Here is a 24,861-nt window from a genome sequence, read left to right as displayed (position 1 = left end):
ACAAATTTGGCCTGGCTTTTATTTTTTCCACTTAAAGATACTATTCACTTGGACAAACAGTATGGTCTTCGCAAATAAATAAACTTACATTTTTTAATTACAACAAAACAAAGAAAAAAAAGAAACAGAAGAAGGAAATAGGAAAAACCCAAACCAAACAAAACAGTGAGAACATAGGGATCATTAAGTATGTGATTTCAAACAAAAATGTTGTTAATTAAGGGCAACGCCCAGCAGAAGGAATCTGGGAAAGAGGTTGAAACAAGAAACAAATATCATGTCCTTCAAGTTTAATTAATTTCTTTGGACAATCTCCAAACATGCAAGGAGTGGGGAGGGGTGGGGGGAGTGGGGAATGACAAAAGGAGCACTAAACAGCCAAAGGAAGAAAAATATGAAAAGGGAGAGTTACTGAAACTTGAAATAGTAGCATTTGTAGAAATTTAGAAGTCAGTATGTTTTCCTCCCAAAAAGCTGTAACCAGAACCTGAGAGGTGGGGAAAATGAAGTTTCACGTGTCTAAAAAAATGGGGTCTTTTGAAGTGCTTGTAGCAGCTGGATGCCATGGCAGCCTCTTCATGATGCACAAAGTTGTTTTGTGGTAGAACACTCAGACAAGTGGTTCCTTGCAGAAGGAACCTCTTGCATAAAATGCATACTGCTTCCATGCATTCTAATTGCCTGGGTCATCACTGTCTGCAGTCCTGACCATATCCCCAGAAAATCTTTTCCCATTGGTTTAGCAGTGCCCTCAAGTCTGTTTGTACCTGGAAATGGGACCAGTGCAGCCACAGAGGAGTAGCACAGTAATGTGCCCCTGGTAGAGCAATACCTGCCAGGTTTTACTGAAAAAAAAAACAAAGCCAAAAGAAATTAGTCAAAGCAAAAGAATATGTATTCCTTTTCCACTTCATTTGCTTGCTTTTTTTTCTTTTTTTTCCCTTTTTTTTTAATATGTGAAAATCATCCTTTACTTCCCCAGTACTAACCAGCTCCTTCATCTTGAATTCAGCTCCTGCTGCTGTAATGAACTTAAGAAAGCGCCAGTTGTGGGCTGATGTATTTCTAGCCTCTTTCTTTTTTTTTTTTTCTTTAATATTTCCTGAGTTTTTCAGTCAGATATCTGACTCTCTTCCACTCTTATGTCTTCTCTTTTCCTTCCAACCCGAACACTTTCCATCATTGTGTAACAAAACCCTTTCATTGCCAGTCACTTCCCTAACTTGCACTTGGAGCTGAATTTCCTTGTCTGGCCCCAACAGCCCTGTTATTTCCTCCAAGGTTTTAAGAGCTTTTCCCAATGTAAGTGATGGGCCAAAGCCTGACAGGGCAGTAAGTAACCAGAGGGTGGAAAATAAATGGATTAGAAGCTCTTATGCTGCAGATTGCAGGAGAAAGGAAAGAGACAGGCAGTGTGGACATATACAGTGAACTTGTTTATGGTGATGACTCACAGGACTGACAAAATCAGTTGCTTAATGGAAGTGGGTTCCCTATAAACACTGAATAGATTCCTACTCAGTTTCCTGTGTATTTTCGGCAGAATTACATTCCATCTATTAAAATATTCATAGACAAGCAAAATAATTTCAAAAGACATCTTTTAGAGATGTAGAAAAAGTGACTTCAGCAGTTCAAGGTATTCCCTGACTCCCATGGGATTTGCGGACACTCAGCTTTAAGGATCATTAGACCAAAAATATTAGGTGTGTGGTAGTGAAGAGGCAGGAATGCAAATAGAATTTCCTGGACCTGAAAAAATAATAGTTTGATAAGTTGCTCTCAAGACTGCTAACCAGAGTTTTTAAAGATCTTATTTGTATTTAATATTGTGCAGTCTAAGGGGGGAATTGAACATCTGGGTAATGATGTGTTTACAGTTTAAAAAACATCCTAATGGTCATACTCCTTCCTCTGTAGAAACACTTGCACACTTCTAAACAAGATACTTGTTTGTCTGTGTTGTTTATTGATCTACTGTCTGGCTAATACACCACTTGAGAAGATTCTGATTCAAACATATCTCTAATGTAAGCAGATGCAATGACTTCGACACTGGTTGCAAGTCTTGCCCTCTGAGTTTGCTCAAGAAAGACATTAACTTGGCAATGACTGGTCAAAAATACCTTTTTGTTTTAGTTCAAGTCTGCTTCATTGAAACCAGATTTAAACTGAGATAAGTTCAGTGAGATGAGCAGAATTGCTCTGAATGTGCTCTAGGATGATGAAAAACAAGCATACTTGTTTTTAAAGAATACCTTCCCAGTGCCAACTCTTAAAAGAATTTAAAATGTTGTACTTTTAATATGTCATTCACATTGGAAAGATACATGGAAGTAACCTATTTACACCAAAAGATCCAGGTTCTCATAGATTGTATGCAATAACACTTATAACAAGAAGATGTTTTGAGTGCTATGAAGGAAATTTTAGCCTTTTTCAGACAGAAGATAAAGGAAATCTAGAAATTTATTCACTAAGAGATTGACATTCCCAAACCAGCCTGGGTATTAGATATTTACCTTGCTCTGAAATTAACAAGAATTTTTGTCTAAAATTTTTTAATCACTTTCCCCCCCCATCGGATTTGGACTCTGCAAATGTATATGAAACCTTCACAGGATTAGACTAGAAATACTATTACTGTCTGTGCACAAATGTGAGTCCATATACAGTTGCACATTTGAATCTTCAGTAACAGATGTAACATTTCTGAATGATAAGAAAAGCTTAGCAAATTATGTAGGAAGGTGGGTGTCAATTTGGTGATTTACTCTACCTGCGTTTCAAAGGCAATCCTTTGAAATGCAGGTAGAGTAAATCACCAAATTGAGATATGAAGAAAGGTGGACCATGTCCAGCCTGACATTGTTTGGAAGACTTGTCTACATGACATCTTTATATAACATGAGAGAGATGACACTTTCAAAGCATTCCCTGACTCACACGTCAGTATGGTGGTGAAGGGTAACACTGTTTCAGAAAAATAAGTATTTATTTTATTTTTCTTGGCAGCTCATTGGTTGTCATCAGGGTTGCCTCTGTGGAAATATTTATTTTAGTTATGAGAAATATTGTGAAATCTTCAGCTTTTTGAAAGTGAAGGCCAAGTAAGATTGGCATTGAAATAGGGTCAATGGCTTCATGAGTATTGTGGCTAACAGAGTGGTACTCTGGTCTCAGTTGAACACTAAAGAAAAAAGAAACAGTGATTGAGATTTGGTATGAAACCCACAATTCTATATTCTTTATCAGGAAAACAATGCTATTTAATATATTTTATTTAGAATTATGAAAATCGCTCTAGTTCTCTTGTATAAACCCAGATTTGGTCGGGCACCTTGATGTTTGGAAAGGGGAGGGGAGGGGAGGGGAAGGGGAAGGGGAAGGGGAAAAAAGATGATAAAATAAAGGTCTTATCCCCTATAGAAAGGAGAGGTTTCTCAGCTCATGAAGTGGAGTTTAAGTAGTAGCTGCTTCACAACTGACCTGGGAATAAGTGCAAGGGAAACTTGGGACCCTGAGGTTCTCCATCTCTGACCCTAAATTCAAGAGGGGCAGGTAGTGACAATACGAACATGTGGGTTGCTGTGTGTTGTTGCTTTTCCAGATAAAGTGCAGTGCTGGTTTTGTCTTTACTGGTTTAGTTGGAAGGGTTGTCTCCCCTGACACACATGGTTGGGGCACTGGGATGGGCCAGCTGATGGCCGTGCCATCCAGATTAGACTGTGTTGCTGTTGATGTGGGGAAAACAATCAGGATCCATGGTAGGGATAATATCTGCCCCCTTGGGAGGGTGTGTACCTGCCACGTATTACTTGTTCCCAGTTCTGTTTAGTTTTCTGCATAACTAGAATCCAAGAAGAATTGAGAAGGACATTTTTCTTCACATTTATCTCCTTTTCTCCTGTGATTCATGCCTTTATCACATACAGACACACCACTGCCTCACTGATCCCCACCAAGGCCCCATCTCAGGCATAGCTGGAGATGCTTCCAGCTGGGCTGCCTTGCTCTGAGCACACCTTGCTGTCATTGGCTTTGATTTGTTAGGCTTCATGCCATCCTGAAGCTGGCCTACCTGCAAGGATGGCTCTTACCCTCTGCCAAGCATCAGCAGCCTTCCTCTGCCTCCAGCACAGCCCTGTGGAGGAAGGCATCTCAGTAAGTCCCTGAGCTTCTTCCAGCCTTAGGGCATCATGTTTGCTGCTAAGAGACCCTGTGGCAGAGTTAATCTCTTTTTCATGCTTGGGAAGAGGCAAGAAGTTCTCATCCTTCTCTGCAGAATAGTCTCGTTTTGGTTTTTTTGCTATTCAGTGTCTTGAGAAGGTACAGCCTCATTTTGCTACCACAACTCTCAACAGATTTTTCAAAAGATAGCAGACCAAACAGGACCAGATTTTGAAGTTTTTATTCAGCTGTTCTTGCTGAAGGCAGCTTCCTCACTGATGTCGGCCAGACTCAGGCAGTAAAAAAGAATGAAGAGGCAACTGGATAAGGACTGCAGAGTATGATCCACTGACCTGCACCCAGGTCAAAGGAGCAGAGCACACACATCAATCACCAGGTTTGATACCTGGGCTTATACTACTGGAATAGTATATGTAAGTGTATAACGCATCTGTAACTCTGAAGCCAACACATTTTCTCCCAGCTCCATAAAAATTGCCTGATTTAGACCATAAAGACATGCTGCTCTTTGTGTGATGAATATGAAAAAATTTCTGTGTGATCCAAGAGTTTTTTAATAAAGTCCATGTTCTTTAGACATGCTATTCTTTCTGGACAGATATAGAGAGTGATATAATTGAAGATCATACAGCACAGGTAAATTGCTGACTGTCTATAGCCTCCTCAAGTAGGCAGGGCTCTGGATAAAGGAACTTTTAATGGTTTGATACAGTCTGTGATATTAGACTGCTCATATATTACTGCTCAGCACATCCTCTTACACAACGCAATGTGGCAGAACAAATTAATCACACTTTGGCCTGCTAAATAGAATTTGGAGGGCATAACTATAAATTAAGCTTTCCTCAACTCCACCTCAGAATGTTTCATCCTCCATATTGCTCATGAGTCATACCTTCTCCAAGCTCTGCAGAGCTGAGTAAACCTTGTTCATTGTCTTCCTGCACATAAATGTTGAAGGTCTGCCTTGACAGCTGGAGGTTTTCTGTTTGTTTTCAATTGTTTGTGCTTCTCTTCCCTGTATGGAGATGGCAGGTAGAAGCTCGCAGCTTTGTGGTTGGAACAGAAGACAGTAAAAATTTTTCCTCACTGTTGCCTTAGCCCAGTTTCCTATACAAACAAGATTCTCTCTGGTAGGCTCCAGTGTGTCTGAGGAATGATGTTATTATGTGGTTATCACCTCGAAGCATTAGGCATATTTTTTAGATACAGTAAGATGAGGAATCTCATCTTCTTTGGGATTCTTTGGGAAACCAGTATAGGAGACAAACAACAGGCTTGATCTGCTTGCAGTAGTCTGTGCTGCTGAGGAAGCTTCACAAGTAGGGTTTTTTTTTTCATGTTTTAATAGCAGAAGTACTGTATGGGACACTTCTATCAGGCAAAGGTGAAGAAGGCAAAGGCAGAAGTCAGAGGTGAAGTCACTGGCTGCCAGGAGGAAACCACAGATGGCAGGAAGCACTGCTCAGGGAGCTGGCAGGTCAGAGTCCAGGTGGGATTTGTCTCACCAGACAGTGCTGGGGCAGCCAGATGCTTACCTCCTCCCATGACTTCCTTGCACTCAGCAAGATTAATTTGCCCTGGATTTCCAAAGACGGATTCATCCTGTCTTAGTCACCTGTTTTAGAAGAGATGAATTGCAACACAGGGACTGTCAAGGGCAACCAGATGAGAAGTTCAACTGGACAATGAGCTTTTAGGCCATTAAAGTACAGTTGACATGATGTCTGCTCACAAGTATGAGTGAAGATTAGTCTTTTTTGAACAGTGGAATGCACTGCCCAAATGCTTTTACATGCTTTTATCTATTTAGGTGGACACAGTATCACAGCTACAAGTTCTCCTTAAAGCTCTTATTGCTCACCAACATAATTTTTATCTTGTTACTTTGCTTTTCAGTTTTCCATCCATTAGCTGATTTTAATCTATATCTGGGTCATAGTATGAGTAGTCAAAAAGTTGTATATGGTGAAGGATAAGTAGAGCTCCCTGTCATCTTTTGATCATATTACCATCTTCTGCTTATGAGTTTCCTTTGGTTTACCTACTTGGGAAAATAACAAGTACCTTCCTTCTTTTTCTTTCAGCCTTGTAAAACTTCTCCTTGTGCAGTGTCCTCAGATTTCCAATTCTTAACTCAGGTATCGCACTATGTCACATGGGGTTATGCAAGTGCTTATTTATCTTTGTTTAAACTCCAGATTCCAGAATCCTGTGAGCATCAGCTATCATAGGGCTTTATACTGTGTATTCCCTGCCTTCACAGGTGCAAAGCAAAATTTTAAGTGTAGTGCAGTTTCAATTTCTATAGCATTCTTTTCACTATCTGAGTAACTAGCAGGATCTGAGAACTTTTAGCAGCATTTTAGTTGAATTTTCATCTTTTTAAAGCACATCTCATGATGTATGAAAGTCAAATTCATAGGCTTCAAACACTTTGATGTCTCTATTTTTTATTATGTACTGTGTGGTATCATGTCCATCATTCACCAAATATATTCAGAAAGACACATAAAAATGAAGAGGTTTCGTCCTCTTTGTGTTCCTAGTAACTAATATTTTGAAAGGTAGGAAGAATCTGATTTCTAAGTCTAGTTTAACAGTTCAATAAAGTAAACAAATAAACACAAGGGCTGAATAAAATGGAGAGGGTAAAATAATAGATCAAGCAAAAGGGTAAGAACTCATCCATCTACCATAGATATGCTTTTGGAAAGGGAAAAGTTGAAAACTTACAATGAACATAGGATAGATCCACATTTATGGTATTTGGTATTCTTCTTTTGGTTGTGCTTCTCCCTAAATGTAAAGTTTTTGTCTCATATTTAATAGCTTAATTTTTGACTTTGAGATACTCTGCAAGCTTGCTTTTTCTCCTAGCTATTTGTGAGGGTTACTTGAACTGATGATGCTACCCATAAAACGATGGTTGGTCTCTATTGCAAAATATTCTACTGCCTTTGATGGAGCATGGTCTTACTGTGCTGCGTATAGACTGTGAAGAGATATTTCCTGCCTAAAAATTCTGGTGATTTTTTTTTTTCTAAACTTGTGTTTTGCTTTGTCTTACTGGTTCAAAACTCAGGACTATATATTATAGCATGTCTCACATTGCTTTCCTTGTCTGCTGTTTTCTTAGTTGGCCAATTACTGGTCTGTTTCAGCACTAATGACAAGTTAGCACCAGCCTGCAATGTTTATTCAAGTAAAATTCACATACTTTTTGTTTGCCTGAGCACTACAAGAGAGAAACCTTTTAGGTTCAAGCAAAATAACATGTAGCTCTTCAAGTTTGTCTCATATACTTTAGATACTCTTGCCAACTGTTGACAAATTTGAAGCATGTTGACAAAGTATCTTAATTTCCTAAGGAAAATGCTTTTCTATCCCTTTTTTTCCAAATAGTTTACTTAGGACGAGATCCTGTAAACATACAAAGGATTATCATTTACTTTCAACATGCGGGTAACTCCAGCAAAATTCAGAATTTACTGTTGAAATTACACCCCTCATGGCCACCAAAGCCTATGGCAAAAATTGCATCCACTTCAACGAAACCTGGGAGCCTTGATACTGAATTGGGAGGCAAGATTAATATTTGACATGATTGATGAAAATGTGACATCTGCTTTCACTTTAGACTTGCATATCCCTGGATGCCCTGGCTTGCTAAAGAACGCTGAAAAGAGACAGAACGTTCAGTTACTGTTAGCTACCACCTGGCATTGTATTCCACTCTGGACCACTAGTGGTGAGCATTACAGTCAGGCCAATGCCAAGGATGGCTGGTTTTGATCTGTGGGGCTCCTCTCCAAACTTCCAATTTGTATAACTACCAAGGTGTACTTTGGAGATCTGTCTACTTAGTCCTTCAGAAGTTCTTCAGTCCAAGACCTCAAATCTGGACAGAAAGCTCAAGTTTACGTTTTTTTTTTTTTCATTTTTGTGACTGAGAAATTGAAAAAGTAGTACCAAAGCAATAAATATGATGGTAGTTTCAAGAAAGGGGGGCATATTGTGGGATCACTTGTTATCCTGGAATCCCATGTTTGGTTGACTTGTCTTGCTAAAGGTGTATAGGCAAGGGTGTGTCATTAAGCCCTGGTAAAAGGAACCTGGCGTATCAGCGTATGTATTTTTTCTGCTTCCAAAGTAGCAGGGCCTTGCTTCCCCTTGAACAAGACTGTTTGACCTTAAGCTGCAGATTCCTTCTTGTCTCCAACTGAGGTGTTACCCAGACTTCCAGTTTGGGGTACAGAGAGGTGTAATTTGTGTTATTCCCTTGTGAAATAGTGCAAATCTCCTGCTAATCAGTTCTTCCCAGGCTTTTGTAGATGTTCTTCATTACAGCAGTGGGAATGAGAGAACTCAAATAGTCTGTCATAAATGAGACGCAAGGAAAAATAACTGCGGGGAAAATGAAAGGCTCTGACAACATTTTTGTATGTGTATGTGCACATGGGACTGTTGTCCTCTGCCATTAATGAGAGCTGTGTATGCTGCTGGGTCACACACCAGCAAAAACTTTATCTTCTGTACCTGATCACCTTTCTGCCAAATTAACCAGAGCTTGAAGTATTTTTTATGCTCACTGCAGAGGAATAGAAAATTTCTCATCTGGTATAAATCCTGACTGTACTTCTTGATGTTCTGACTTTCTGTCTACAGAACAGCTTTATATTGAAGTGGCATCACATTTTTTATCCAGTACTAGAGGTTTAGTGTCTATCTGAACTGTAGCCTGATATGGAGCATGATGACAGGAGTAAGGGTGGAATACAGTCACCAACAGTTCCTTCAAAATATTATCTGATGCAGTGTATGCATTTTATTTGATTCATTTGGTGGGTGCACAGTTTAATGTCCCAGTCAGAATGAGACTAAGTCAGCAAGTGGTATAGACAGAGAGATGTGAAACAGAGATTGAGAGAGGTAGATATAGATAGATATATAACATGAGGTCTTGATGGATGAGAAATTCATTCTTTAGATTCACTAATCTCAGATGTCTCCTGTCTAGATATCATCAAATATATTGTAGTGTATCTTTCTGTAAGGACAAATGCCCACCTAGGACAGATTAAGGCCAGCAGATTGGCTGGATTCCTGACTAGATTGGAATCTGCACCCAGGTGGTGAAGAGGAAAAACTAGCAGTTCTCAGGGGCCCCTTAATGCCCATGGGATGATGCTTGATTTACAAACGTTATTGTCACACCTTATCTGGGACAGCTCTAACTGGGGACGATCTGCTAGAAGTGTAGTAGTAGTGCATTAACATATTATGAAAAAGACATTTGCAAATGCCCACTAAGCAGTGTCTCTATAGCTATACAAGGCCAATTAATCTATTTTTTTTCTATTGCCATTAAAAAAAAGAAGCAATTAATCTATTTTTTCTATTGCCATTAAAAAAAAGGCAAACAAAGGCACTCTATGTGCATTTGGACTAGAATACCACCAGGTACTGAAATAATTATTTAAGAGGCTGACAAAAAGTCTGAAGACTACAAGCCTTCCATGGTATTTGAGCATGCTTTAAAATGTTGGCTAGTAGATTTAAGACTTAAGGGAAAACCTAGTAATTTCCTAGGGGAGTGTCTGAATTCACCTTAGAATGTGTCTGTCCAATTCACTGCATCAACAGCTGACAAAAAAAAGACATTTTGATGGATCCTTTATAAATCTGTGATATTCTCCCCATCCCCCCATCCCTACTGACACAATTATAATAGGCAATGTTAACGTAGGGCTGGATATGCTAGAAAAAACTGTCTTTTTTTCTGATAAAGGTATTTCATTCGAGGAATTGGTTTGAATTCTACCAGGACAGTCTATATAAACTGTATCTCCTGGAGAATGGCTCATGACTATACCCTACAAAATACTGCTAAATCCTTTCACGTGCAGCTCAATGGCTCAGTTGGGAGTGAAGCTGAGACAACTCCCTAGAGAGAGGTTGAAAGTATCCCTGATCATTTAAAGGGGATGTTAATGATGATCTAGCTAATTATAACAATCTAAATATCACCACCATTAGCAATTTCATTTCTTATTACAGCATGGCAAAAAGGAGATAAACAGATTATTTATGCCAGTTCTGTATGAAATGTCATGATTTTTGTGTCTTTATTAGATGTAGCATGTCAGAGACACTCTGCTCTTCCCCCATATGCTACCTGCCTGATAATTAACATGTACAGCGTGCTTTTAAAAGCAAACAAAGGAAAGTCCCTTTGCTTGTTTGTTTGGTGTGTTTATGGTCATAAATCAAAATATCTCAGGCAGAACACCATTTTGATTTCCTGCAAGAAGAAAATATTCTTCTGAAGAATGTTCATAGTAATGAAGAGTTTTAATGCAAACATACATCTAAAGTTTAGGAGGGTAAAAGTATTTTAAAAAATAATTTTAATAAGTTAGTATTTAAGAGATGGAGAGCTCAGACTTTCTGCGTAGACAGACCAAAAGTACAGAATTTTCTGCATAAAATTGTCCTTTTTGTCTGTGTGTAAAAATCAGCTCTTAGCCTTAACTTTCCTTCAGTAATCACAACAGAATTTGAAAAAGAAATATGCAATTTTACATATTTACAAGATAGAGGAGGATAAAAAATTGCTGCATTTTGATCTGTTTAATTTTATTATACAGCATTCAAAAACCTAGTGATGCATATAAGTTATAACTAGGTTAGTTAGATTAGACATTCAGAGAAATATGATGGTCTACAAAACTGCTAGAGTAGAAAGATAAATCTGATCACTAGGGTTCAGTCCTTTTTCCACTGAAATCTAGCAATATCCCCATACTAGCAGAAGAAAGAGAAAGATATAGAGGTTCCTTGCTATGGACTACCAGAAGGAATTATGTATATCAAGTCTGTGAAAGGTTGCAATGAGCATCTTTAGAAAACTCAGACTCTTGAATGAGGGTTGCTACTGTAACACAGCTGGATATTTGCTGATAAATTTCCATTTTTTTCAATGTCAATAATTAAAATCAAAATTCAAAATAATGAATCCAAAGTTGCTAATTTACACTAGTCTGTAGTGATACATCTGTTTACAATTTCTTTCAAAACCAAGAGATTCCAAACACTTCTTTCCCTACTCACACCCCACATCATTTGCCTTTTCTAAACTAATTCCCTGATAGTAACTGCAGATAAGGTTTTTGCCCTGACCTTTATATCCTTCCCAAATGTGGTTGCCTCCACACACCAGTTCTGCATCCCACTTTGTGCCATGAACCTTTCCTTGTGCCCCCAGCTGCAACTTCTGCAACTTTGAGGATTCTGACATGGTACTGTCTCATACTCTTCTTTTCCTTCCACTAGGTACCTCTTGAGACCTCTCTGCTGTGAGAGGCAACCATGCAACAAGGGAGATGCATTGGGGGCGGGTGGGGGGGGTAAGATGCACTGGTCAAGTCCTTTTGTGATGAATAGTGCATAAATGACCAGAAATCAGTGTCATCACTCCATATTCTGGTGCTTTACCTGAGGTTGCCCCTGTGAAGGCACAGCAGACCTGTCTATTTCATAGAATGTATTTTTGTAAGGTATTTGTCTACTGGCAAGAAAGGGACTGTTTTAAAAGCTTTGTCTTCTAGTGGATGGAACCTGGATAAACGGCAACAGTTAAGGTCCTTGAATGTGTCCTGTAGAGCATTCACTGGGATTGGAGAGAAAGTGGAGGGTGGTGCAACTGGGAGTGGTGAGGAGTCTGGCTCTGAATATCAGGTGTCTCTGAATATCAGGTCTTTTGCATACAGCTTATGTGAGCAGAGTCCCCGCTCCTTCTGATTGTGCTTTCCTATAGCAACAGGTGCAGCAAGAAGGGAAGACAAGCACACATCCTGGAGGCCTAAAATTTTCAACCCAGAGGCCAAGAAGAAGGGGGCAGACAAGGTAGGCTGAAGAAATGCAAAAGTATCATGCATGATATAACTTACAGTAGAAATGTCCTGTGATTGTGGCATATGGTCAGAGAAATGAGTTTTGGCACGGATCAACAGGTCTTCTGCAGGAGCCAATTCCTACTTGCAGGGAAACATCACAGACAAATCTCAGAGGTCAGTTTCTCTTGGAGGGGCAATCCAGATATGTGGAAACATCATTATGTTTTATTAATGTGTAGTTTTTGTCTTACCATTGCATTTTTCAAGTATGATTCTTCTCAATCAGACATGAAAGATGATAAGAAAGGCACCTCCCTGAACAGAGCTGCCCATTTTCATTTTGTTAAGCTGAAGGGTCTCGGATGTTCTAAGCTTCTTTTGCACTCTTCATTGTCAAGGTGTTGAAACATTTACAATACATTTCAAATGGCAAATGTCACCCACTCACCATCGGTTTTTATTTTCTGCTTGGCCTGAGCAGACAGAGGCACAGGCAGAAACTTCAGTTATTGTTTCTGTGTTTCTCTTCTCTCAAGAATTTTACTGCTCAGAAATGCATCAGACAGCTATTTTTCATAAGCAAATCTTAAAACATTCTATCACATCTTTATAATTTTTGTGTCTTAATGCAAGTTGAGTGTAGAGAAATGTTTTGGGTTGTTTATATCAAATTAGAAATATGTGTCTTGAGCAGATTTGGTGTGAATAGTATTAAAAACAAGCAAACAAAAAACCCCAAAAACTCAAAAAATAAGTTGTTTTATGATGTAACAAGATATCTAAACTCTGAAGAAATAGCTTCTTTATTAAAAAGTCTAAGATGAATACTGATTTGAAGGCCCAGTCTCAACTTAAAATCATGCCCCAGTTTGAATGTCTTTTAAGCTATTATTAAAAGCAGTATCTTAACATCAACAACACTGAATTAACAATGGTTAGTCAAACAGGATTCCACATTAATTTGTTTCTTTTACAAAGTATCATTTTGCATGTTGGTTAATTTCCCCTGTTACTTTTAAGGGTTTTCATTATACAAAAAGAAAAAAAAAAGAGTTTAAGAAAATTGATTGCATGAAATAGAAAGGAATATGCAATAGGCAGAAAATGAGAGAAGGGTACAATGGGCTGAAGGAACCACATTGCTCTTAAACAGATCTGTAAAGGGACCTGAGGTTTGCCTAATCATTCTGTGCACCAGCACTCCCCCAGCACAAATATATGTATCAGGGGGTGGTATGCATGTTACATAAAGTACATACATATGGTGGTGTATATAGTACATGTAGCTAAAACAAAACATCCGCAGTACTACACCACTATTATCATATATCATGAAACAGCTAACATTTTCCTGGGAACATGAGACTGGAAAAGGAAGTCATATAAGATAAAAACGTTGGAACAATATCAGCTCTTCATATTGGTATTTAGATCCTGGTATTGCACATGCCTCTTTCCTGTGCAGCACTATGCATGTCAGCAGTATCCCTTGGGCAACCAGGGGCAGCTCCTGAGCAGGGGCAGATTTGTCTCTTGGTGCACTGTGAAATCGCTGCCTATGGAGGTACGGCACCAGAGCACAGGCTCTCATCCTGTCCTCAGTGCCCACCTCCAACAGTGCACGTGAGTGCGTGGCAGCTTGAACAATGTGCACCTCTCACTCAGTGTGAAAGCATCAGACTACCCTGTCTGTCTTGAAAGTCAGGGTGTGCTGACCTGGTGCTGTAAAACCTGCACAAAAAAGGTTTTAAAAACCCTGCAGGTTTTACTGCACAAAAAAGGCAATTAGTCTGACTGTAGCAGGGACATCCATGTATTATAGGCATCTCACTAAAGCTACTTCTTGCACCCAGAAAAGATTTCCAGGTGAAAAACAACTCCAAGCCAGTTAACCTGAGGAAATTAGGGTTGAAGTGGCCCTTTGAGTCAGGTAAGATTGCTTTCTCTTTATTTCTAAAAAACTTGTGGACCAAGTCACCTCAAACCACAAACACCTGCAGCTTTGTTTTGTAATAAAATCAACATTCTAAATTGTGAGGCTAAGAGAAGCTTTATGAAACGCACAGCATCAAAAGCCAGTCTTTCATTTCCATCAGGAAACATACCTTTTTTGTCAAGAACCACTAATTTTTTGGGGACTTTCCAAATGCAGCCTGAGCACGGGTACCTTGCTAAAACGCAAGTATCAGTAACAAATTTTTACTTGGCTGTGTGTTGTGAGCCAGGTTATGAACAAAAGTGCATATGAAGTATCTGACATTGTGATGGCAACAGCCTAAATATATTCATGTATATATATATATATATATATATATATATATATATACACACACACACACACATACACACACACACACAACTTTTCTTGAGAGCCCGTCCCGTCTTGTGACTTGATGGAAAGTGGTTGTGGTAATGTTCATTTACAGTTTCTCAGACTTTTTTAATATCAGGGAAGCAATCTGCAATACTTTAAAAAGGCAAGGTGTCTTGTCAGGACACATCATTTCCCGAAGGATGGAGATACTGGAACAAATAGCACCCTAGTTCCTGCTATTTCTGAACCGCAGCGTGCTGCTGTGGGAAACCTGTTCGCATGGAGCCCGGGGGAAGAACGGAGATGAGGGCCAAAGAGGGAGGCAGCGGAGAGCCCTGTTTCGTAGCGTGAAGGCCAGAGGAGCCTGGCAGGGTGCTGGGGAGGCTGGCAGGTGGGCTGGGAAAGGAGGAGCAGGCGCAGGCATCACCGGCACTCTTCCCTTCGCCCAAGCACTTGTATTTTTTCCCAAAAGAGCTATTTTTCTGTGTCACATGGCTTAGGTGAAACTTTCCTTGAAGCCCTTCAGTCAAGTCAGCCTGCGGCGCCAGAGCAAACGCGAGCCCAGAAGCCGCAGCATACAGAGAAAACCCAGGCGAAGGGCACGTTTCCCCCCGCAAAAGCCCTGAATTTTTGGCGGGCGAGAGAAAGGGGTGTCCAAGGCATCGGTGCGCGGGAAACGGGGCTGCAGATGCAGGCTGAGCTGAAGGATGGAGCAGGAAAGGAGGGAGAGGGAGGAAGCGCGACCTGAGGCGGAGGGGCCGCTCCGGGGGGGCCCACCGTCGCCCCGCGCTGCCTCCTGGCTGTGGGCGGGGTGTCGCCGCCCTTGGGCCGCCGCCGGGGCGGGCCGGGCCGGGCCGGGGGGATGGCGGGGGAGGAGGAGAAGGAGGAGGAAGGGGGGAGCGGGGGTGTCATGCCGAGAGCTCGCGTCGCAGCCCGGCAGGCCGCGGCCCGACCCGCACCCTCAGCCCTCCGCCGCTCCCCCAGGCAAGCGGCCCCGCTCCCCGCTGGGCCCGGGGCACCCGCGCCCCTGGCAGCAGCCAGCCGCGTCCCGAACGGGCGGAGGGAAGGGGGGAAGGGGAGCGGAGCCCTCTCCGCCGCTCAGAGGAAGGGGAGGGAATGGGGAAAGTTTAGTGGAGGGTGTTTGAATCGGGAGTTATCCCTAAAGAGCCTTTCCCCTGATCTGATCCAGAGGGCAGCGCTGGGAGGAGGGGGCGGCGACGACGAGCAGCCCTGCAACATCTGTAAAACTTGGAGGAGGCGGCGGAGAGGAGCGCGCGAGACGGAGAAAAGCGAGAGGGACAACTTTTCCGACACGTGAGTACCTCGGCGCGATGTGTTTGTTCCCCTCCTTCGGTGGCTGCGCCGAGCCAAAACAATGCGGGGCGGTGGCGGGGCTGGAGGGGACGGGCGGCACTGGACAGGACGGAGGGGTTCCCCCTTCCCTACCAAAACTCTTTGGTACCAGGCGGTGGATTTGGGGATACTTTTTGGTTTTTTTTTTTTTTTTTTTTCTTTTGCTCCCTCTCTTCTTTTCTTCTTTTTCTCCTCCCCCCCGTTCTTTTTGTTGAACCAAATCAGAAATGTCAGTCAGTGCGAGTGAGTCAGAAGGGATCAGATTACAAGATCACTGAAACTGATGTCGGACCCGCGCACACACACCCCCACACGGAGGCAGAGGCGCGGGCTGCTCCCCGCGGGAGGCGGGCAGGGATAAAACAACCACCACCAACACCCGCCGGCTCTCCTCTGCCGCCCCCGTCCCGCCTGTGTCCCGTCCCGTCCCGTCCCTCTGCCCCGCGGGATGCCCGCCGGCCGCGGCGGGGGCCGGCCCCGCTAGCGACGGCGGCGGGGGAGCGGCGCGGGACGAGCCGGCGGCCCCGGCCCTCGCCCATGGGCAGCGCGGGGGCTCGGCGGCAGCGGCGGCAGGTACGTACCCACTTGGGCGAGAAGTTCTTTGTTCCCCGGCTCTACTCCGGGCCACTTTCTTGGCGTCTCCCAGCGTCCTGGCCCCGCTCGCTGCCCCCTTCCCGCTTCCCTAACTCGGAGGCGGGGGTCAGGGGGGACCGAGGTGTCTAACCCCCAAAATGGCTGTCACGGAGCGCGGGAGCCGAGGGCGCGGGGCGAGGCGGGGGCAGTCCCCGCTCCGGGCCGGGCTCGGCCGGGCACGTTCCGCGGCAGAGCTGCCGATGTGCGGGCGACAGCTGCTGTTTTATTTCCACCCCCTTTTTCTCGCCCCTACTCCCTGAGCGACTCCCGGGGGTTTTCACGCCCGTGCGGCGCGGGGCCGGCACAAACTTCGCAGGGGGAAAGGCGAGAGGAAAGGGGGAGAATCCGCTGTCACATCTGGCGGGGCGGAGGAGCTCCCGGGGGTCGTCGTTCGCTGCCGGCTGCTCCCTGCGAGGAAGGGGACGGTCGGGTCCCGGGAGGGGGGCGCGGGGGTTCCGGCGGTGTCTGCCCCGAGCGGAGCGGCGCTGGGCCCGCTCCGCGCCGCCGCTGGCACGGCGTCAGGCGGGGGAGCGGGGCGGCGGGACGGGCCCGGGCGGGAGGAGCGGGGCGGCTGCCCCGCGGGAGCTCCTCGGAGCCGCCCCGGACCGGCACCGCGGCCCGGCCGTGCACCGCCCAACTTTGGAGGGTGGGAGCAGAGCGTGTCTGCCGCGGTTCCGATTGTCCCGTGAAGTCGGTGGGGTGTTGGCACAATTCCCGCGCCTTCGGACGGGCCCGCCGGCTCGCAGCTGCTAGCGCCCGCTCCCCAGCCCGCGCACCACGTGAAGAGAAAAGGTAAAAGGAAACACACGCCCCTCGCTCCCCATCTCACTACCCAGTTTTGTTTTTAACCCTCTGGTGCGTAGTTTTTATCCGGTCCTGCGGGTACGGTGTCCGTGGCCTTCTGCCAGTTTGTATGTAGATATATTTATGTAAAACATTTTCTCCCAGCTCCTTGCCAGCTGTTCCACATTTTCCAGCTGCCACTTCAGTTTGAAATGATGGACTGTACGGATCTCAAAGAGCCTTTTAGTCGGAGGTACGGATAGCTGTCTGTTTGATACACAGTGTCACGTTTTAGGGGCTACTTCACTAAAGGAGCATTAAGTAGCAATCCACGGCAAAATGCTCCTCTTCGTCGCGCCCATGCTACTTCCCACTTCATTTCCAAGCCTCAATAAACATGATTTTTTTAAGCTTCAGCGTGCAGACTTCGTTTCTTTTGTGTGCGTGCTACAGAAATACTTGAAAGCTAAATTTTCCAGAGGCCTTGAGACATGTGGCTGATTAAACCAACAAACATTTTTAGGAGGGCACGGTGTTTTCCTCTCTGTCTCTCTGTGCTATAGGTGTCTCTTTTGAAATCGTTTAGGTCACTGGAATAGTGAGAAATCACTATGTTTTGCTGTGTTCCAAAACTGTTATGGTGTGGCTTTCAACGAGATTATGGATTGAAATGTGCCAGAACTGGCCTTAAGTAGTTTGAATATTTGTGCAATTGCATTGTAATTTGGGAAGGTGCCTCACTGATTGATTCCTATAATTATTTCATTTAGGTCCTTTATTAAAAATTGATAATGATCTGACAGTTTCTTAATTATATATGTCATGATTATTTTGAAGGAAGACAAATGCAGTGTTTTAAAAGTAAAGTAACCTTAAAATGTAAAAACTGCCATCTTCACAGCGCTGTATTTCAGTCGTGGAAATATATATTAAAAGTAATGGTGAATGAGTTTAGCAATGTAAACTGTAGGCAGCCTCTTGAGAGTTTGTTTATGTAAGGAAGGTTTGGGTATAACTAGCTAGTATGTAAATACTTTCAGTTTTGTGTATAGCCCAATTCTAAAAGCATAAATAATAGTAACTATGAGAGAAGGCTATTTTAAGGACAGGGAATTATTTCTTTAAAAGGAGGATTATTTGATTTTGAATGAATAGGAAGAATGAGTAAGAAAAGGACTCTCACAGTGTATGTATATTCTTTTAAGCAGCAGTGGAAGCAAAACTGTGGCTTAAGGTGCCAAAATGAATGCACTCTTGCATTCTGGTAATAGCATATGATTTTCAGCAGGACATGATGTTTACCAAAGCTTTTCTGGAGAAGTACTGCAAAACAAAGACATCACCTGCATTTTCTGCATAAGTGGAATAACATTTTTGGCTTGAGAAGGTGTGCAGCGGCCAAGAAGGAGTTATTACTGCTCTACGTAATCATCAGTTGTGAAAGATTGTTCATTTACAAAACCAATTTATAGCTAAGATATTAAAGTATCAATGGCTATAAATGATTTTCTTTTTTCTGAATAGTGCTGGAAAAACTGAAATACTCAAGTTTGGAGACATCATTATAATTTGTTCATCTTGCAGATTACTAGAATTTTTAACGAGATTAATGTATGCACTGATATTGACCCATGAAAGTTTCAGTTACACTTCCTGTCTCGTTTTGGGGAAAGCTATTCAATTACCTGCACCCCTGTAGTGTATTTGAATTCTAGTCTGCACATTAGAGGAAGGAATGGCATATTTTTTTGTTGCAGAGTGTTAGTGAAAAGTTAGTAATCTTTGCCTGATAAATAAGGAATTTGAGGGCTATTAAAGCAGGGTTTATTTCAAATTATGGAAGGAGGCATTTTAGTGATCAGTGTTGCATGTGTTCAACTATATGGAGACAGAAATGTACAAAGAAAATGCAAACTTGAAGGAAAAGTGAATAAACGAGTCATGAAATCCTCAGGAAAACCTTAGTAATGGAATGTTAATGCTTTTAGACTATAGTAGATTACCTTAAAAGTCAGGCTTTTCTTCTTTATGCAATTGTTGTAAATCCCTAGCTAAAGAATACTTTGAAGAAAGCTTTAGTTTTTCTGGCACTCATATTCTGTAGTAATTCTGGTTGTTTTGGAAGATTCAAGATATTTTCTGCCAACTTGCAGTTAGGCAATTAAAATGCTAAAATGGCTACAGAGGAAGCTTTTTATTAAACAAAAGGTTCAGCTGTAATAATGATTTCAAGTTGTGTTTTAACCACAGGTTTTATAGACATCCTCCCTTTAGACTCTGTCATTTTTATAAGGGAATTGATTTGTTATACTTTAAAATCAAATAAAATGAGACAGAATAAACAAAAATAGGGCATGGGTGCTGCTGCAAACTTTTCAAGTTCTTTCAGTGCATTTTTCATCTTTACTTTTATTTGATAGGTCTGTGAAATAGAGCTGTAGACTGGCAGACTTTAAATGAAATTTCACACTTTGATGATTTTTTTTAAACTTTGATATATTGACAGCAAAAGGAGCTGCAAAGCTTTTATATAACTTGAGCAGTAACGCCAAGCAGCAGTCAAACGTCTCTATGCATTTGTGTTTAACTGCAGAAGAAAAACATGTCCATGGGCAGTAGAGGGTTCTTATCAACTCCCTAATCCCAGATCCCAGCAAACCTTGAGGGCATGCCTCAGATCTTGCTGAAATCATTGTAGACTCTCACAGTTTGCAGATTAAATATGCTATGTGTTCCTGGCTCCAACAACAGTTTTATGAGCTCACTAAGCTTCCTGTTTTAAGATCCTTTTCTGAAGTTTTTAGGAGCTGCTAAGGGCGATGCTGTCTATGGCAAGTGGTACTTGTTAATTTAGGGACACTTTAGGTATTTCATTCTGTCTGTAAAAAGAGCCAAAATAGCTATTTTCAAATTAGAAGTCGAGTTGCACCGAAAAAAAGGAGCTCCTTTAAAGAGGGATTCTGTTGTTTTAATGTGTTTTTCAGTACACAAGGTGACAGAGTTTATAAGAGGCTTGATTTTGTTTATGGGGCTCTTTAAAATGAGACTTTTTCAGTTGTAATTCTAAGCACAATGCAGCTTTTAGTACATAATTTTTGAGCCTCTTTTAACCAATTGTGCTTGTAGCGGCTCATTAAACATACCTTTGAAGTTCTTGTTCTCCTTTACGTCTCAAAGAAGGGAAAATGTATTCTGCCAAGAATGAATTTCAGCGAATCAGGTGGTTAACCCTGGCATTTGTTGACCCATCTGAACGTATGGCTTACCCCTCACATTCAGAGTCTGGTCTTTTCTAGGTGCTAAATAGTTAACTCTTATATTTTATTCACTGTAATCATGTTTATGTATTCGGTGTAATAGTTTTAATTAAAAAGGAAAATACTTATTGTCCAACAACATGTGTCATATTATTCCCGAGAGAACTTGAGCCAATTTTGTGCTTAAAGGTTATTCAGTGAATGAAATTTTGAAAGCCCATTTGTCAAGGTACGGCACGGTTTCTGTTAGTTTTCAACCCCCAAATTCATTGTCCGCATGGCCCAGTCATTAGTCAGCAGTGTATTAGTGCTGCCTTCAGGCAATGCTGCCCAGCACTTCTTCGCACCATTATAGCTCTAAAAGTGTACTCTGCCGACTGGTAGAATTACTGCTCTGATTTCCGCTTGGCTGGGTTTGAGGTAAGTCCCCTCCCTACCTTCCAGCTCACTCTAATCCCTGCTTTCTTTTAAGGCTGCTTTCTTCAGAGATTTAGGGGAAAACTTTCTTAAAGATTGTGCTGGCATCATACTGTGGTTTTGTTGTGGTATACTCTGTACATGTAAATTGTACCTGCCTTACCTTGAAAGTGTATTAAATTGGCTGCTGATCTGAAGAGTTGGTTTCTCTCTCTTTAGGAATAAAATAAGAAATGAGACAATACACTGACGTTAAAAACCCCTGCAAGGTTATTTAGATTACAACAAGAGACAAAGAAATTGGATAGAATGTGTTTGTCTCTAAATAGTTGCTGGATGTCAGAACTGATAGTATCAGAATCCACTACAAGGAGATCTGATTGAATAATTTTCTTAGCTGAAGTTGCCACTCAAATGTCAAGTTATTTTTTACAGTGATCGTCAAGATGATTAGGCCTTTTAAAAAAATTATTCTTTTTTTATTTTTATTGATGCTCAGAACGCTTCTGTATTTTTTTGGTATCTGATACTTAGTTCAGGGTAAAGTACCCAACAGACCTTTTGGTGGTTTAGAGCTGAACTTTCCCCAGTAGTACTTGCTGGTTTGTATGAGACTCTGTGTTCTTTGCATACAAATCTGTTAATGTCAAGAAAATCAACTGCTTGTAAAGAATACATCATCCAGCTGCCCAGAGAATGAAGCCTTCATTAGATAAGATGTATGAATACCTGAAACTGAAGAGTCAGAAACACAGATCAAGTTAGTGTCAGTTCAGTATGCTGTTCTGAACCGTGTATATCAAAATGAAATCCTAGCACTACCAATTCTTTACTGTCAGGATGTAGTTTGGTGGGGTTTTGCTTGGCTCCTCAATTCACTATGGATATATAATTCTGTGATTACACTATTTTAGCAAGGATAGTGGATTGTGAAGTGGACTGTGCATTTGTAATGCAGCAAATCAGAGTGGTGCCGTTGTGTTTTGTCAAGTTACAAAAACACTATTATGACACAGGTGTAAAACCTAAAGTAAACTTTAAAAGCTGAAGATAAAGTTTTATAAAGTACCTTTCACACTTGAAGTTCTTCCTGGATATATGGAGATTTCCTTGCTCTTTTACATGTTACTCTGTGTTGGGTTAGAACATGAAATTCTGGATGAAGGCATGCCTTAACCTGAGAGTGTGCTGAGGACATAAACAGGATTCCAGGAATGGAACTGTGATCAAAATATGGCACTTTCAGGAAACATTCTGCTTGATTCCTTTGATCTTGTTTTAAAATGCTAATTGTAAAATATGGAACACAGTCTTTTCTTCTTTCATTTGCATATCATAAGTTGGGAACAGAAGGCACATCTTTGCAATAGATGTACATTAAGTACATTCTTCCTTGAGCTCAGTTCCTGTATAGATTGACATTGATATATAGATCTAGTTTTGTTTCTAAGGAATCTTTCATCTGTTGGAATTGATGAGATAAAACAAAAAGTGTGAAGAAAGTGGTCATTTCACTGGAATGTTGAGATCCAGTACTTGAAATTAGAGTATTTCTGCATTTTTCTGTCGAAGTTGTAGTGACTGCTTACTTGACTGCGGTGCAAAGCACATCCATTACAGATGTTTGTAATTTGCTTTACCAAGCTAAGAAGGCAAAGACAAGAAGGCAAAGAAAAAAACCAGCCTGTATTGTCACCATAAGTATCCTAGGAATAGTATCAGCAGAGAAAGTCATAGAGTTTTGTTATCCACACAGCAAGTCTTGCTGCTGTCCCCCTCCCTGTTGTCTAAGAGTATTCCTGGCCTTTCAGATCTTTAGCATATGAATGAACCAAAATCCAGGTTTCCTAAAACAAATGTGTTGCCAAAGGAATTGACCGCACTGTTACTTAAGTTTGTTTTGGATTTAGTGCTTCTGAATTCCTGAAGAAAGATGGGCAAAAACAGAGCGTGGGCTTGAAGTGTTGCCCCTCATTGTAACCTATTGCTACAAACAGTACAGTCCACAGGAGATTTTTTTTTCCTTCCCCCTGTGCTCATTCTTTTACAGCTAATCTTACTTTGACATAATTATTAGAGTTTTTCCTGCTGCAGAATTTGAAGCACAAGAACAAGTAGGATTGCAAAACAAGCAGTAACACAGCTTATTCTGAATTTCTGAGGAATATTAGGTAGTTTAATTGGAAGGAGTCCTGATTCTCCTGGGTAAGTACACTACTAGTTTTAGACACACCCCCCTCCCCAAATATATTGAAATATTTGGAGACTTGAAAGATATGTAGTACTTTCTATTTTGTAAGAAATAAACTTTATTCTTTCCATTGTATTTAGACAGTTTGTAAGAGAGCCAAAATAGGAATAAAGGAAACCCAAGACCATGGGATTAAAATAACTAATGCTTAAATGCAGAGTTAATGACCTGATTTGTTTTGTTTTTGTTGTGGGGTTTGTTAGTTTGTTCTTCTTAAAATTTAGTTCCTTATTTTAAAGACTCTCAGACAGTGAATTGATTATAAAATTTTACCTCGGAGGATGTATCATATCTGAATTGTAAAACCATTAAGTCTGGGCTCTGTCCCCCTCACCTTTGTGTTGTGTGTTCCCAAACAGCAGCTTCTGTGAGAGATAGACTAGTTGGAGATGGATGTTCGAACTGAATTCTTCAGTATTGTTATCCAAGTTAAGTTCTGTTTGCTGAGTGTGAAAATGAATAATCTCTTTCCTGGCAGAAATCTGTTTTCTTTAGATACAGAGTTTAATCTGTTGAAGTAATAGTTTTAATTGGGGTTATACTTATCAGCTTTTTAAATCCGAAGAACAAAAGTAGATGTAATCTACTTGTAAGGCTGTGTGGTTGATGTGTATTTAAAGCAACTGAGGTGGTGCCTCAGTAGAAAGTGCCACTAATTGATACTATTGTATGTGTCTGTTCAAAATAATTTCAGAACATTTAGGTAGCTGAGTTTATCTGTAGCTGAAATATGTAAGCAAATATATAATACCCCTGGAGTCGAGAGACTATTAAAATCAATCAGTAGTTCAGTGTACACCACAGAATATTTTCTCACTTAGGATCTTAATCACGAGGATGCTAATAGCACTGGTTTGCCTAGCTGATTGCCTTTGTGTTTGTTATTGTTGCCACAAGCTATTTAACCTATCAGGAGCAGATCAGATCGTCATTAACCAGGCTTTAGGTCTAGTTGTTTTTCATTTTTTATGGGGGGAAAGAAATCAAAGGGAAGTAACAAGGAAAAGACAGCAGATAGTAATGAATTTGGAAAGACTGTATTAATAAATGTCGTATCTTTTAACTTGGGATATTTTTCATTCTGTCAAGCAATTTTCTTTCTTTCTTTCTTCTTTCTTTCTTTCTTTCTTTCTTTCTTTCTTTCTTTCTTTCTTTCTTTCTTTCTTTCTTCTTTCTTTCTTTCTTTCTTTCTTTCTTTCTTTCTTTCTTTCTTTCTTTCTTTCTTTCTTTCTTTCTTTCTTTCTTTTCTTTCACTAGTGCATCTACAGATCATGCATGTAACTGAAATGAAGATAGGTATTGTGAAATATAAGATACCTTGCCCTTCCCCCCCCACCCCCCAACTGATTGTTTGTTGCGGTTTTATAATGTGGATATAAGACTCTTTGTGCTGTTTATATTAGTCTTACTGTGACTAGTTGTCTCAATAGGGAAGAACCTAAATAAAGTTTACCCTGGAGTAGTTGATGAAGGTTGCAGAATTCTGGTTTATTTTACAAGGAATTAGGAAAGGATAAAACTATTCTAAAAATATACATGTTAGTTTCTATAGCTATTACAAAAGTGGTGAGATATAGCAAGAGGTTAATGTTACATCTGGGAGATATTTCTTAAAATGTCTGAGTGCTTGAACATTTTTCATCAGGTTCTGTCAGGGGTAACTTTGTCAGTGCAGCTTTGCCAGCAGGTTTGATAGAAAGCAATACTGAAATCTAGGTGGGTTTTGGAAGTTAAATGTACCTGAATCAAGTCTGTATAAATCAG

The 24,861-nt window shown here is 41.2% G+C and overlaps 1 protein-coding gene across 3 annotated transcripts in view; it reads left to right on the top strand.

Moving 5' to 3' along the window:
- Positions 1–15,459: 15,459 nt before the first annotated feature.
- GLI3 (GLI family zinc finger 3) overlaps positions 15,460–24,861 on the top strand; it is a 204,706-nt gene continuing 195,304 nt past the window's right edge. For 2 of the 3 annotated variants that reach the window (XM_050971489.1, XM_050971487.1), the window contains exon 1: positions 15,460–15,717. The gene's annotated coding sequence lies outside the window, so the exon portion shown is untranslated. Of the gene's footprint in view, positions 15,718–16,263; positions 16,330–24,861 lie in introns of those variants that run through there. The other variant, XM_030230543.2, reaches the window with a different exon arrangement.

Source organism: Serinus canaria, chromosome 2, assembly GCF_022539315.1.
Source record: "Serinus canaria isolate serCan28SL12 chromosome 2, serCan2020, whole genome shotgun sequence".
Lineage (NCBI taxonomy): Eukaryota > Metazoa > Chordata > Aves > Passeriformes > Fringillidae > Serinus > Serinus canaria.
The sequence above is the reverse complement of the archived record's forward strand: the minus strand, read 5'-3'. Positions and strand labels throughout refer to the sequence as shown.